The 12,659-nt window shown below is 39.9% G+C and overlaps 1 protein-coding gene across 4 annotated transcripts in view; it reads left to right on the top strand.

Annotated features, from left to right (window-relative positions):
* The window catches only part of LOC141140658 (sodium/calcium exchanger 1), a 495,383-nt gene that overhangs the window by 431,320 nt on the left and 51,404 nt on the right, over positions 1 to 12,659 (top strand). The gene's annotated exons all lie outside the window — the stretch shown is intronic.

The following is a 12,659-nucleotide window of genomic DNA, read 5'->3' as shown; positions in this document are numbered from 1 at the left end:
GTTCTATCAGGAGATGCTTTGGGGTCTGTGCAAAAAAGGGGGGAGCATAGAAGACCGGATCAAACAGACTTTTTACACAATGCAGAGGATTAACCCCTTAGCTTCCACAGTCAGTATAACAAGAATGCTTTGCTGCATATACACACTGATTTTACTGTTGAGGGTTTAGTAACACTTTAAAGGACTTTCAGTTTGAAATCTAAAGACTAGTGGTGTGGTAATGTCCTTGCCTTCTTCACCTTAAAATTCTACCTAGGGTTTCCCTTTGAGGCCCCCAGTTATCAAAGAACTCTCTAACCAGATCCACTGAGCTTTAGCAACTAGATTCCATCAAATATATCATCCATATCTTTCAAATTCCCTGCCCTTAGGCTGTATTACTGTGCTGCAGCATGTATATGGGCCACACATACTTGACATAGTGGGGGAGATTTACTAAAACTGGAGAGTGCAAAATCTGGTGCAGCTGTGCATAGAAACCAATCAGCTTCCAGGTTTCATTGTGAAAGCTTAATTCAACAAGCTAACATTGGAAGCTGATTGGCTACCATGCAGAGCTGTACCAGATTCTGAGTGCTCCAATAAGTTTTAGTAAATCTTCCCCAGTATGGCATGCCTTTTCAGCCTTTAGTTAATCTGCGATAATTTAATAATCCTTTAGAGATATCTTAAAACATTGCACCTAAGCAAAACATGTGTGATGAGGTTCCAGATAAGAACCACTAAGGAGCTCACAGATTTTCCTATCTCTGTTGTAAAGGATATTCTTTCTTTATTCTATCTAAATGTGTTTGCCGAATGCTATTGCTACCTGCATAAATTATTGGGTAGCCAAACAGTCAAACTTGGCAGTTGCACAGTCTGCTAAAGGTATACGTTTTCCCTTTCAGCTAAATATTTTTGTATATATTATGCTATAAATGGTATTATCCACCAATAGCACTGCTGCTCAATGAAGAGAAAACCAGGGTTGCTTAACACAAAGAGAATAAAGGGTATTTGCCCCAGTTAATTAAAGTGTATGTAAACCTAAAAATCTGTTAGTTTTTTTTAGTATGTTGCATCATGCCCCAATGTATACAGTTTTCTTAAAGCTGTTGTATACCCGCACACATTTTTATTTATTTTTTAAACCTGTAAGGCAAAAGGCATAATGAGCTAGTATGTGCATACTAGCTCATTATGAAATACCTTAGAACGAGGCGTCGGCAGCTGTTCCCGGTCCACGCCAAGGGAGCTGACATTTCCCCTCGGCGTGTCCTCTGGGTTCGCGGCTCCAGCGCTGAGTGGCCTGCGCGCGGGAGACTTCTTTCCGGCAAGGTCTGGCAGCGTCTGCCGGACCTTCAGCCGGACATTCACAGCGCATGCGCCGCTGACGTCAGCGGCTGCATGCAAAGTGAACATCTCCTAAACCATACAGGTTTAGGAGATATTCATTTTACCTACAGGTAAACCTTATTATAGGCTTACCTGTAGGTAAAAATGTAAAAAAAGGGTATACAACCGCTTTAAGCAAATAACTAATTGCTATTAACAGCTCTTTCTGTTGCAAGCTTACAACTCTAAGTCACTGCCACACAGTTAGCAGTAGAGTTGTCAACCTGCCTTGCTATCTGATAGACTTAATAGGCACCCTATTGGCCAGCTGAAGCCAGTGATTGGAGAATGAAAGGGAAATGATACACTGAAGACTTTGCATTAGTGTCTTCTTGGGAAACAATGCTCACGGTCTCTTCCTCAGTCTGAACTATGCTGTACAGGAGATTATAGATTAGCTAACATACTGTCAAAGTAAGATATTTGTACTAGCCCTTTTTAAAAATGATTCACTCTTAATGTACAGAAAACTGGATTGAATTGTGTTTTTGTTTAATACCTTCCTGCAGTTCAACATTAAAATTGTTTTAAATTTGCTTTACCATTTTCAAGAACTTACTGAAAATTTTTATTTCATCAAAAAATGTAAAATCCTTGAAATCCTCACAGACCCTATTTAAATAAAATTTAAACTGTGTGGGGTTTTATTTTTGACCATTGAGTATATTTCTAGGACACAGATTTTTGAGCCCGCTAATTTAATCATTGTTCCATGCCATATGTTGCCACAAAGAATAATGCTAGCCATTTCCTCAGAGGAGTCAAGGTTATCTTCTGCAGATTCTTTATTGATGCTTTGTACAACCTGCCAGTATTTATAGGCTGCGGTACACCGTAGACAAATGCACATGGTTATAAAAAATTGTTCTCTCATTTTTAGGTGTATTCAGTAAAATTTCCATTTTTTTCTGCAAAACATGGGAAGCTTGACAAAAACAATGACAAAAGTTATACTTTGTTGCTGTAGATGGTAGATAATGTTAGTCATAATTTATTAGGATGGAATAAAGAAAACTCAGGCATCTGGTATGCTTATTTTGCATTTGCTTTACAATGTACACAAATGAGGACTAGTGAACAACAGAATCAAAAAAAATACCAGCCTGCTGAAAACGTTCTATTTGTACACGCGCTGAGTAATAGCGGGCTTTGGAATTCATTTTAAATGACCCAGCAAATCTTTGTTTATTTACTCAGTCAAAGGAACATAAAAAAAATTGGATTGTTAAAAATAACACATTGAAGTTGATTTATTCACTGTTCACTTAGCAAAATGAATGTTAACATTGGAAAGTGTATATTCTCTTTAAAAAGTAAATGCTGTATTCATTTCCATCATAAAAGAAGGATTCCAGATATGGATATTTTTTACATGGTTACGTTAGTGCAGTTTTGACCAATGTAATTATGAGTATACCATACCTGGTTGATCCCCCTGGAAATCACAGAGGTATGGTATATACTGAGTTATATTGGACCTAGCCGGACCAGTACAATTATGTATAAAATACCCATACCTGGATATTCTTCTTTAACCACTTGACAAGGCCATTTTTTGCAATAAGGCACTGAGTTGCTTTAACCACTTCCGGACCGCTGCACGCCGATATACGTCCTTACTTTGACGGGGGATATCGTTGTTATGGCAGCAGCTACCTGCCATAATCCCAGTATTCTCTTGTCCGTTTCAAGATAAAAGTGGTCTCTGCAGCGGATTCGCCGCAAGATCACTTTTATCGGTGGCGGGAGAGGGGCACCCCCCGCCACGCTCCGGTACCCTCCGCCGCTTACCGGAGGCGATCGGATGTTCCTCCTTCCTTGGTATGGAGACGAGTGAGGGGAAAATGGCCCCCACCCGTCTCCATGACATTGCAGGGCAGAAGCGATGTCAAAACGTTACTTCCGCCCATAGCTCTTAAAGGGCCATTTTTTAAAATTATTTTTTTAAATGACAATTATTTTTTTTTTATTGCATTTTAGTGTAAATATGAGATCTGATGTCTTTTTGACTCCAGATCTCATATTTAAGAGGTCCTGTCATGCTTTTTTTCTATTACAAGGAATGTTTACATTCCTTGTAATAGGAATAAAAGTGACACATTTTTTTTTTTTTTTAAAGTGTAAAAATAAAAAAATAAAAGGTAAAAGAAATAAGAAAATTTTTTTTTAAATTTTTAAATGTGCCCCGTCCCGCCGAGCAGAAGCGATCACATACATGAGTAGCGCCCGCATATGAAAACGGTGTTCAAACCTCACATGTGAGGTATCGCCGCAATCGGTAGAGTGAGAGCAATAATTCTAGCCCTAGACCTCCTCTGTAACTCAAAACATGCAACCTGTAGAGTTTATTAAACATCTCCTATGGAGATTTTTAAGGATAAAAGTTTGTCACCATTCCACGAGCGGGCGCAATTTTGAAGCGTGACATGTTGGGTATCAATTTACTCGGTGTAACATTATCTTTCACAATATTAAAAAAAAATTAGGCTAACTTTACTGTTGTCTTAATTCAAAAAATTGTATTTTTTTCAAAAAAAGTGCGCTTGTAAGACCGCTGTGCAAATACGGTGTGCCAGAAAGTATTGCAACAGCCGCCATTTTATTCTCTAGGGTGTTAGAAAAAAAATGTATAATGTTTGGGGTTCTAAGTAATTTTCTAGCCAAAAAAACAGTTTTTAACTTGTAAACAACACATCTAAAAAGAGGCTCGGTACTTAAGTGGTTAACTGACAACTGCGTGGCCAATAGACACTGTACCCAAATAACATTTTTTTTCCCACAAATAGAGCTTTCTTTTGGGGGTATTTGATCACCTCTGAGGTTTTTATTTTTTGCACTATAAACAAAAAAAGACCTAAATTTTGAAAAAAAAAAAATAACTTTCTGCGGAAAAAAAACCTTTCCAATAAAAAAAATAGAAAAAAAATCAAATTTCTTCATAAATTTAGGCCAATATGTATTCTGCTACATATCATGTATATATACGTGATCCAGCGCACAGCTGCCGCCCTATAGCAGTAAAACTGCTATAGGGCGGACAGGAAGCAGTTAAATTATGTTTTTTTTTTATTTCTCTTGCACATGCTCGGGTATTCAAAGTGAACTAACTCATTGTATTTCCCAAGCTAAGTGAACATTTATTTTGCTAAGTGACCAGTCTCTATTTAGTAAATCAATCTTTTTGGGTGGCCAAGCATGAAAACGACTCTTTCTGTCTATGCAACCTGCAGCCATTTAAAGCTGAACATCAACCTTACTATTCTTGCACAGTTGCACAGGCTGCTCTCCTCTAGTTGTTTATTTTGATATCTGTGCACACTGTGAGACACTGGCATAGTTCTCTATCTCTAGCCAAGCACCTGGCTACACCTAAATGCACTGAGGAGTTCTTCCCACTGCTGTGTGGTACTATGGTAATACGTGATAGTGGAAAAGACCTGCAACCCCCAAATGTGTGCCCACTACTACTACTACAACTATCACTAACTTTTTCATGAGGGTGTCTCTAAGGTTTGCTAAACTGCTTAGTGATGTACCCACCTTGAAAACCATAGTGGTTGTTCTGGTTCATGATGTGAATAGACTTGTTCCAGGTTAATAACCCTTTAAGTATTTGAAGCCCATATGAGGATGATAGACTTGGGGACTGTAACTTACTAAATAGCAAAATTATAGATAAGAGCCACATGTCCAGCTGAGAAAACCTCCTGACTAAAATTACTTAAGTTGCCAAGAATAGATCAGGTTTTCCACATTAAAGTGAAGTTGTTAGCACTTTAGAAGAGACACTATACTTACCATTCCGGTGGCCCATTTGTTTATATGCAGCCTTTTCACATGGCATCCCCTCACTTTCTGGTGCAAGTATTTAACTGGCCAGGTTAAATCCCTGTTTGTCTTGCTGGACGCAGTGGTACCTCCTTCAATCTTTTATGTCCTGTAGTGATGAATTAGCCATCATGAGAAACAACAGCTTAAAAAGGGAGAGTATGGATTCCACACCTTCGAAGAGAGATGGGGGGGGCATGTGATTAAAAGGGCTGCTGAAAAGGTAAGTATAGTTCCTCTACTGTCAAAGGAAAAGATCAATAAGCCACACATCATTAAGCAGACCCATGTGCATGAAGTGAGATGAATGGTAGCATCAGCCAGGACTCCAGCCAGGGCATGCCCCCCAATGCATTTCACTATGCCCCTTGGAACTTAATCATGATCCCCATAATTAAGCTCCAAGGGACAGACCAAAAAATGTGTTGGGGGCATGGCCTGGCTGGAGTCCCGGCTGAGGCTGCCTTTCATCTCACTTCATGCACATGGGTCTGCTTCATGATGTGCGGCTTATTGATCTTTTCCTTTGATATTGCTGCTGCTTGGAGCTAGGATGAGCTCTATGTTCCTGCCTGCACTGACAGCGGTCTAGTTGGGCTTTATCTCTCTACCTGAGCGTCACCTAAATTTTGTCCTTTTGGGTTTTAGTGCATCTACTGTTACAGGTATGCTTTACAAAGTGACCCTATACTGATCAGTGTAAGCTCTCTGATCTTTAAAAGATTAGATGCATCAAATGTTTCATTGGAGCAATTGGAAAAATACTTTAAAGGAAGTCTGTCAACATGACTGTTATATACAAGAGCTAACACTCCTATTTAGTGTTGGATATTCCCTAGCTTCAGGGCAGTGCTAGTTCCAGGGTAAAGCATGCTTCAGCAGTATAATGGACATTGACAGGCCTGCTTTGGATCTAGTGTTGTTTAGAAAATTTAAACAGTGGAAGCCACCAGCATTGGATGGCAGCCTCGATTGAGTCAGGTAGCAGCTGTCCTAAAACAACATTATAGGGTGGGCAGTGCCAACCTTACACCCAAAATTCAGAGATATTATCATGAAGACGCTTACTATGCTGCCAGAACATTGGGTTGGCTAACAGAGAGAAAGGTAGGAAACGTCTGTAATTGCACTGAGATGATAGTGGACTCCATATCACAATATAGTGCCTGTCTTTTGTGTATATTATACAAAGGAGGACAGATACAGGACCAATCACTAATCCTATTTTTTTTTCTAAAGTCACAGAAGAAGTAAGGAGAAGATGGACTGAGCTACAATTTTCTGCTGTGCAAACTTGTGTTGCTTTATATAAACATTCTAGATAATATTATTGATCAGACTGAGCGTGTTTTTCTAATGGAAAAGCAAGGGCGAATAGATGTGATACTGATCTCTAAATACATTGAACCTGTAAATAAGTGTTGTATCAGAAATCTCTTTCTCTATGGAAGGCTTGTTAAGTGGTACAAAAGTCAGATCATTTTTCTGAGTGTTTGGGGAGAAAGGTCTATGTGCCTAAATTATTTTGCACTTTTAAAAATAACTCTAACTCCTAATTGCCCTATTATTAAATGTGATGCTTGATTGCTTCTTTTGCATATACTGGGTTTCATTTTAGATGGTCTTAGCCATAAGATGAATCATGTACCATATTTAGTATAATATAGTATAATAATATATGATATAATATATAATATTAGTATAATGTTAAAGCGGAGATCCAATACTGTGGCTCCTGAATTTTAATATTAGGACACTTTCGTGTCCAGGGAGCCCACGATGTCAGCGCCCCAGCCAACTTTTCAATCGGCTCTCAGGTGCTGCCACCGCCATTCTTTGTAAGGGAAACCCACAGCCAGATCCCCACTGCACTTTCTGAATGGCCTTGCGGTGGTGGAAGGAGGAGCGGGGCCAAACTTCCTGGGGATCTTGCCGCTCCCCCTCCCACCGAAAGGTGCCAAATATGGTAGCGAAGGGAGGAAGTAAACAAGCAGTGCTTCCCCTTTTGGGTGGAGCTCCGCTTTAATAGCAGTGCAGTCACAGGGAGCGCCAAGAAAGATACTCCTCAGAGTTATTTTGCATACTTAAAACTGTCACCTATCTGGGATACCCCACATTTCTTAAACTATGGCTAAATGTTGAAAGCAGAGAATTTGCTTTTCTACAACATATTAGCGATCTCGAAATGGAAGGAAAGAAGAGAAAACTCTGCATGGGAAATACTTAGGGATACACCAATAAGTTTTTTTTATCGGCGGGTACGAGTACTGATACTTTCAGTCAAGTACTCATCGATACTTTGCGGTGCAATTTGCGCCCATACAAAATGAACAGGCGCCAATCCTACTGCAAAGAATCGCATGCAATTTGAACAGGAATGCAGTGTGATTCCTGCCCAAATCACATGCAATTTCCCCCACTGCACCGGTTTGTGTAAACCCAGAAAAGAAAGCAAAGCGCAGTGTAATGCAACAATAGGCAGTTTATTAAAATGCTATAACAACTGACAAAGTAAATATCTAATCAAATCCATATCTGCATTGTCCCCGTCCCGCCGATGATAGCAAACCATGCCCGCTGGAGATGCTCACAGGGCTGGAATAGAAGTTCCGGGACTCCTGCGGGTATAAGGCGGAAATTATGTCAGCTTGGGGGCGGACTGCCGGATATCTCCTCCAGCCCCTATGAGCACCTCCAGCATTCATGGTTTGCTATCATCGCTGGGACGGGGACACTGCAGATATGGATTTGACTAGATATTTACTTTGTGAGTTGTTATAACATTTAATAAACTGCCTATGGCTGCTCTACATGGCACTTCCCTTTCTTTACTGGGTTCACACATAGCAGTGGGGGAAATCGCAAGCGATTGGAACAGGAATCGCTCTGTATTCCTGTTAAAGTTGCAGGTGATTCTTTTCAGTGTGATTTGCGCCCATTCATTTTGTATGAGTGCAAATTGCAAAGTATCGGTTTCGGTATCGGGAGCATTTTCACGAGTACGAGTATCAGCACCAGTATCGGTGCATCCCTAGAAATACTATTACTACAGTTTGTTAAGATGAGGATAATTAAATACTTTCTGAGTGTAGACCAAAACAATGAAAATAGTACTGATAGAATGCCCCCACCTAAACCTGTGTCAGTCGGATCAGCGTGTGAAAAGACTGGTGCAAGAAAGAGAGGATTGGCTTGTCAAGCTCCAGTAGACTTCAACAAAATGGTGGCCGTCTGCACACAGACACCGATTCCCTGTTGCATAAATGTGAATGAGATGGGTAAAAAATGGCTTCAGCTCCTGTTCCCCGGCTGTAGAGAATTTATCAGATGTGTTTCGCCCTTTTTAGGGCTTAATCCTAAACGATTCAGCCCAGAAAAGGGCGAAGAGCATCTGAGGAGTTCTCTACAGACAGAGAATAGGAGCTGAAGCCATCGTTTACCCATCTGTCTGCACATGGCCACCATTTTGTTGATTCTACTAGAACCTTTCTGAGTGTGTTTGTTGTTGCTTTATTTACTAGTATGTATGGTGAATGAGGGTCAGGTAGGTGGCAAATATACCCTTTCTATGTGGCAAATTAGCTTACAAAGGCGTGCCACATCCAATATTACTCACAGAAAAAATACATCCCTCACAGGAAAAACCTGTGTGGATAAAGGTGGATTTTAAAGGCACAACATGAGACAATGTATGTACATATATAAAAAGAGTATTTTATTTCACAAATACTTAAAAACTAGTAAAAAAATCTGGTAAAAAAGGGGCTTCACAACAAGCCAAAACAGAGGGGGGGGATACCACCTGTGGAGTAAACCCCCAAAGAAAACATGACAAGAGCAGCCATGAATGTCCAATAGTCTGTCACTTGTACGTGTCTTCCAGATACTCTTGCCGAGTTCTGAAGGTCAACGCATTTCACTTAACTTGTAGCTTCTCCAGGACCGTTTGTTTATGAGAGTACAAACAATTGATAGCGGCAATGTGGATTTCTGAACAACCAGTCTGAGGGGGTGGCCCAAATGTTAACAAACCAGGAGGAAACATACAATGGCATTAAAGGACCATAAGCTTTGCCGGTATTCAAGCCTATTCCCATCCTATAACGTAGAGGAGGAATATAAACAGGACACTGGACATGGACCTACTTAAATGATATTATATATAATCTATTTGAAAAGAGGAGAAGGTATGGTATGAACAGTGTGGTAAAACCCCATGAGAACAAGCTCTTTCAATCACTAGGATAGTAGTTGTGGCCCAAAGTCTCACATGTTGATCGAACACCCTGTAGTCTCTCATGTGTTTCCTCCTCCTGCCAAACCTCCACCATGCAACCCTTTCTATGTTGGCACCCTTTTATGGGCACTAGGAGTACCAAGGAGCCCTGTTCCCTTCGGTTGGGAACCCCCTGCTGATGCCACCAGAACCATACTGCCTGGTATCAGCATGACAGGAGGCCAAATGCCTGCTACACACCTTTATGTCTGGTATACTGGTCTGCAGCAATTGGAGTTCTAGAATAAAAAAAACAAAAGGGTTTCAAAAACAAAACTGTCCTCCAACTGCTTCAAGAGTTTAAAATAAGTTTCAGCACTTTGGAGAGCTCCAGCCAACACATTCACCAGCAGCTACTGTGCTTTAAAAAAAATTACCCAACATATTTAGGGCCTGTGTGGGCTTCTGTAACTGTAATCAGTTTGACATCAGTTTGGGAGACTTCTAATCATTTATAATTTCTTGACAGGTGCTTTTGACCTGCAGTTCTCTTTCTGACCTACTTCAAGCAGTTTTTTTTCATTCCCATGTGTGTATGCAATATCCATCTGATGCGAACAAACACCTGCCACCACAGGCATTAGGCCCCTATTGTGCTGAATGTTATCATTCATTGTTCAGTAAGGCCCCTTTCACACTGAGGCATTGCAAAACCGCGGTAAAAACAATGAGCGCTATTAGCACGGTTTTACGGCGTTTTTGGCGCGTTAGCGTTAAAAATAGCGCTAACGTCCATGCTTTTTAATCGCATTTTTATAGCGTTTTTTAAGCGTTAGCGTCAGCAAACCTGACCATGTGACCATGCGGTCATGTGACCTTCCCCACAGCTTCTGGGCGGTTTTAAAGCGGTATTACCGCGGTTTTACAGCGTTTCCCATTCATTTCAATTGGGATAGACGTTTTTACAGCGCTATTTTATGCGCCCAAAAGATGCTCCAAAAAAGCTGTTTGCAGGATTTTTTCCAACGCACAGCCAGCGCAACGCCTCAGTATGAAAAGTTACACTGAGATACATGGGGGGCGTTTTTCATGCGGTAATTTTAGCGCTAAAACACCTGAAAAATGCCTCAGTGTGAAAGGGGCCTAAATATGTCAAAATTTCCAGAAGCAACTTTATAAATATGCTTGGTGTTTGGTCCATTGTTTTCACATTGTCTTTAGTGCCAACTAGATATTTCTAGGACTCGTTTAGATACCCTGTTCACATCAATGCGATTTCTCCTGTGTCTGCCATCATGCTGCAATGGACGACAATGAAAATCACAATATTCTCTATGGTGCCGGTGCTGTTCAATTTTTGTCCTTCATGGGCAAAGCATAGGTTTGCTTTAAAGATCAGATCACTTACAAAATTGAACAGACGTTGTTATTCTTCATTCTGTGCCTGTGTGTAGAAGAGCCAGGGGTGCATGGCAGTTTTCATATAAGTAAAAGTCAGTTTTTCGGAAATGCTGGGTAAAATTATCCAGACTTGTAGATGGATGGCCCTTCACTGAATAAATCCCCCTTGGGACTAGAATGACACATGTATAAAGCATCTATTACATGTTCTAGAGTTCATTTACATATATAAGTGGTTTGTGTGATTGTACACCAACATACTAAAACCAAAGTTCATTTTGTATTCCAGTACCATCTTATTACAAAACATTAGAAAGTAAATTCTTTACTGCACAAAAAATTGATTTTTGTTTAAAAGTGAATAATTGTTTGTATGTATCATTGACATGCCGTCGGAAAAAAACCCCTAAGTTGTTAAATCTTTCAAGACTGTATAAATAATTCAGCATTTTATGTGACTTATATACTGAAGGCTTTGCAAGCTATTTTCATTTTAATTATCTGAAGTCACATGACTACCTCTTCTAGTGTACATAGAAAAGTGTAACATGGAAGCAACTCCCTGTTTGGTAAAATATTAAAGCTGAAATCTAGGCAAACAGCTAAATACACAGTTAGAATTTAGACATGTTTTACCTGTGATTCTGTTCTAATCTTGTGATCTAGACACCTTGCCAAACACAACCAGACCCAACAATCTTAGAGACCTCTCTGCAAACTACCTTGCTGAAAAAAAAACTACAGATTGGACAGCACTATACAATGAAACAAGCCTGATTGGCTTATAATGCTTCTCTTGCCTTTCCCTGTATGAGGGACACTGTATAGAAGGTTACAAGAGGATAATGTAAGGGCAGATTGGGACACTTTCCTAGCTGCATGTAAAAAATTGTTTAATTATTTTTTTTTAATTAATTCACTGGCTTTTTATATCTTCCTGGAGTTTCACTTTTAGGCCAGGCTCACATATATGCGAATTGGATGCGGGAATTCACATGGCAGGAGAGCTCAGGGGCAGCCATGGTCCGCATTAAAGAAGGGTCCTGTGCGTCATCTGGTCTGATTCAGGTGTAAATTCAGGCAAAAATTTGCACCTGATTTTGCACCTGAATCGGTAAACAGGGACGCACCGGGCCCCATGCTGTGAGCCGCGGTCGCAACATATGTGAACAGAGCCTAAGACTATGTACACCCAAGCCAGTTTATTTGTAACAATGCATTTGCACTTATTTTCTTTATCAATGAACTTGGCAAACGTATCTGAAAGCAACAATTTCATTCTCCTTTAATTTTTGACCTGCTTCTTTAAAAAATGGTAACTGGATTTTGATTGGTTGTAACAATTAACACACTCACTTTTGATAAATACATATAGAAAACCAAAAGTAAACCCCTCCCCTTATTCACTCAGCCATTACCTGATTTGTTTAAAGAGGAACTTATTAACTGCAAAGGTTATAAATCAATTTTGGTGCGCCTTTGCAAACCAAAATATTACCTGTTCAAAGTAGCAGTAACATCCCTACTGTGCTGTATAAATCTTGTGCAGAAAGCAGAACTGTGGGAAAGATCCAGCAGGCTTCCTGCAGAAATTTACAAGAGGGTGCAGAGACAAGACCAGTCACCCTGCGCACATAGAGAGAGCAGGAGTGACCAGTCTTTGTAATAGGAAGCTCCAGCACAGAGGTAAAGTTTCATACTGGATTAATAAACAGATTTTTTTTTTTTATTAGTGGTGTTTTATATTATTTTACTTTTTATAGTGTCAACAATCTATGTAGCATTTTACATATATTGTACATTCCCTGAACATTATAATAATAAATAAAAAAAAAAG

The sequence above is a fragment of the Aquarana catesbeiana genome, linkage group LG04 (assembly GCF_042186555.1).
Source record: "Aquarana catesbeiana isolate 2022-GZ linkage group LG04, ASM4218655v1, whole genome shotgun sequence".
NCBI classification, from domain to species: domain Eukaryota; kingdom Metazoa; phylum Chordata; class Amphibia; order Anura; family Ranidae; genus Aquarana; species Aquarana catesbeiana.
Note: the sequence above shows the minus strand (reverse complement) of the source record. Positions and strands in the feature narration are given on the sequence as shown.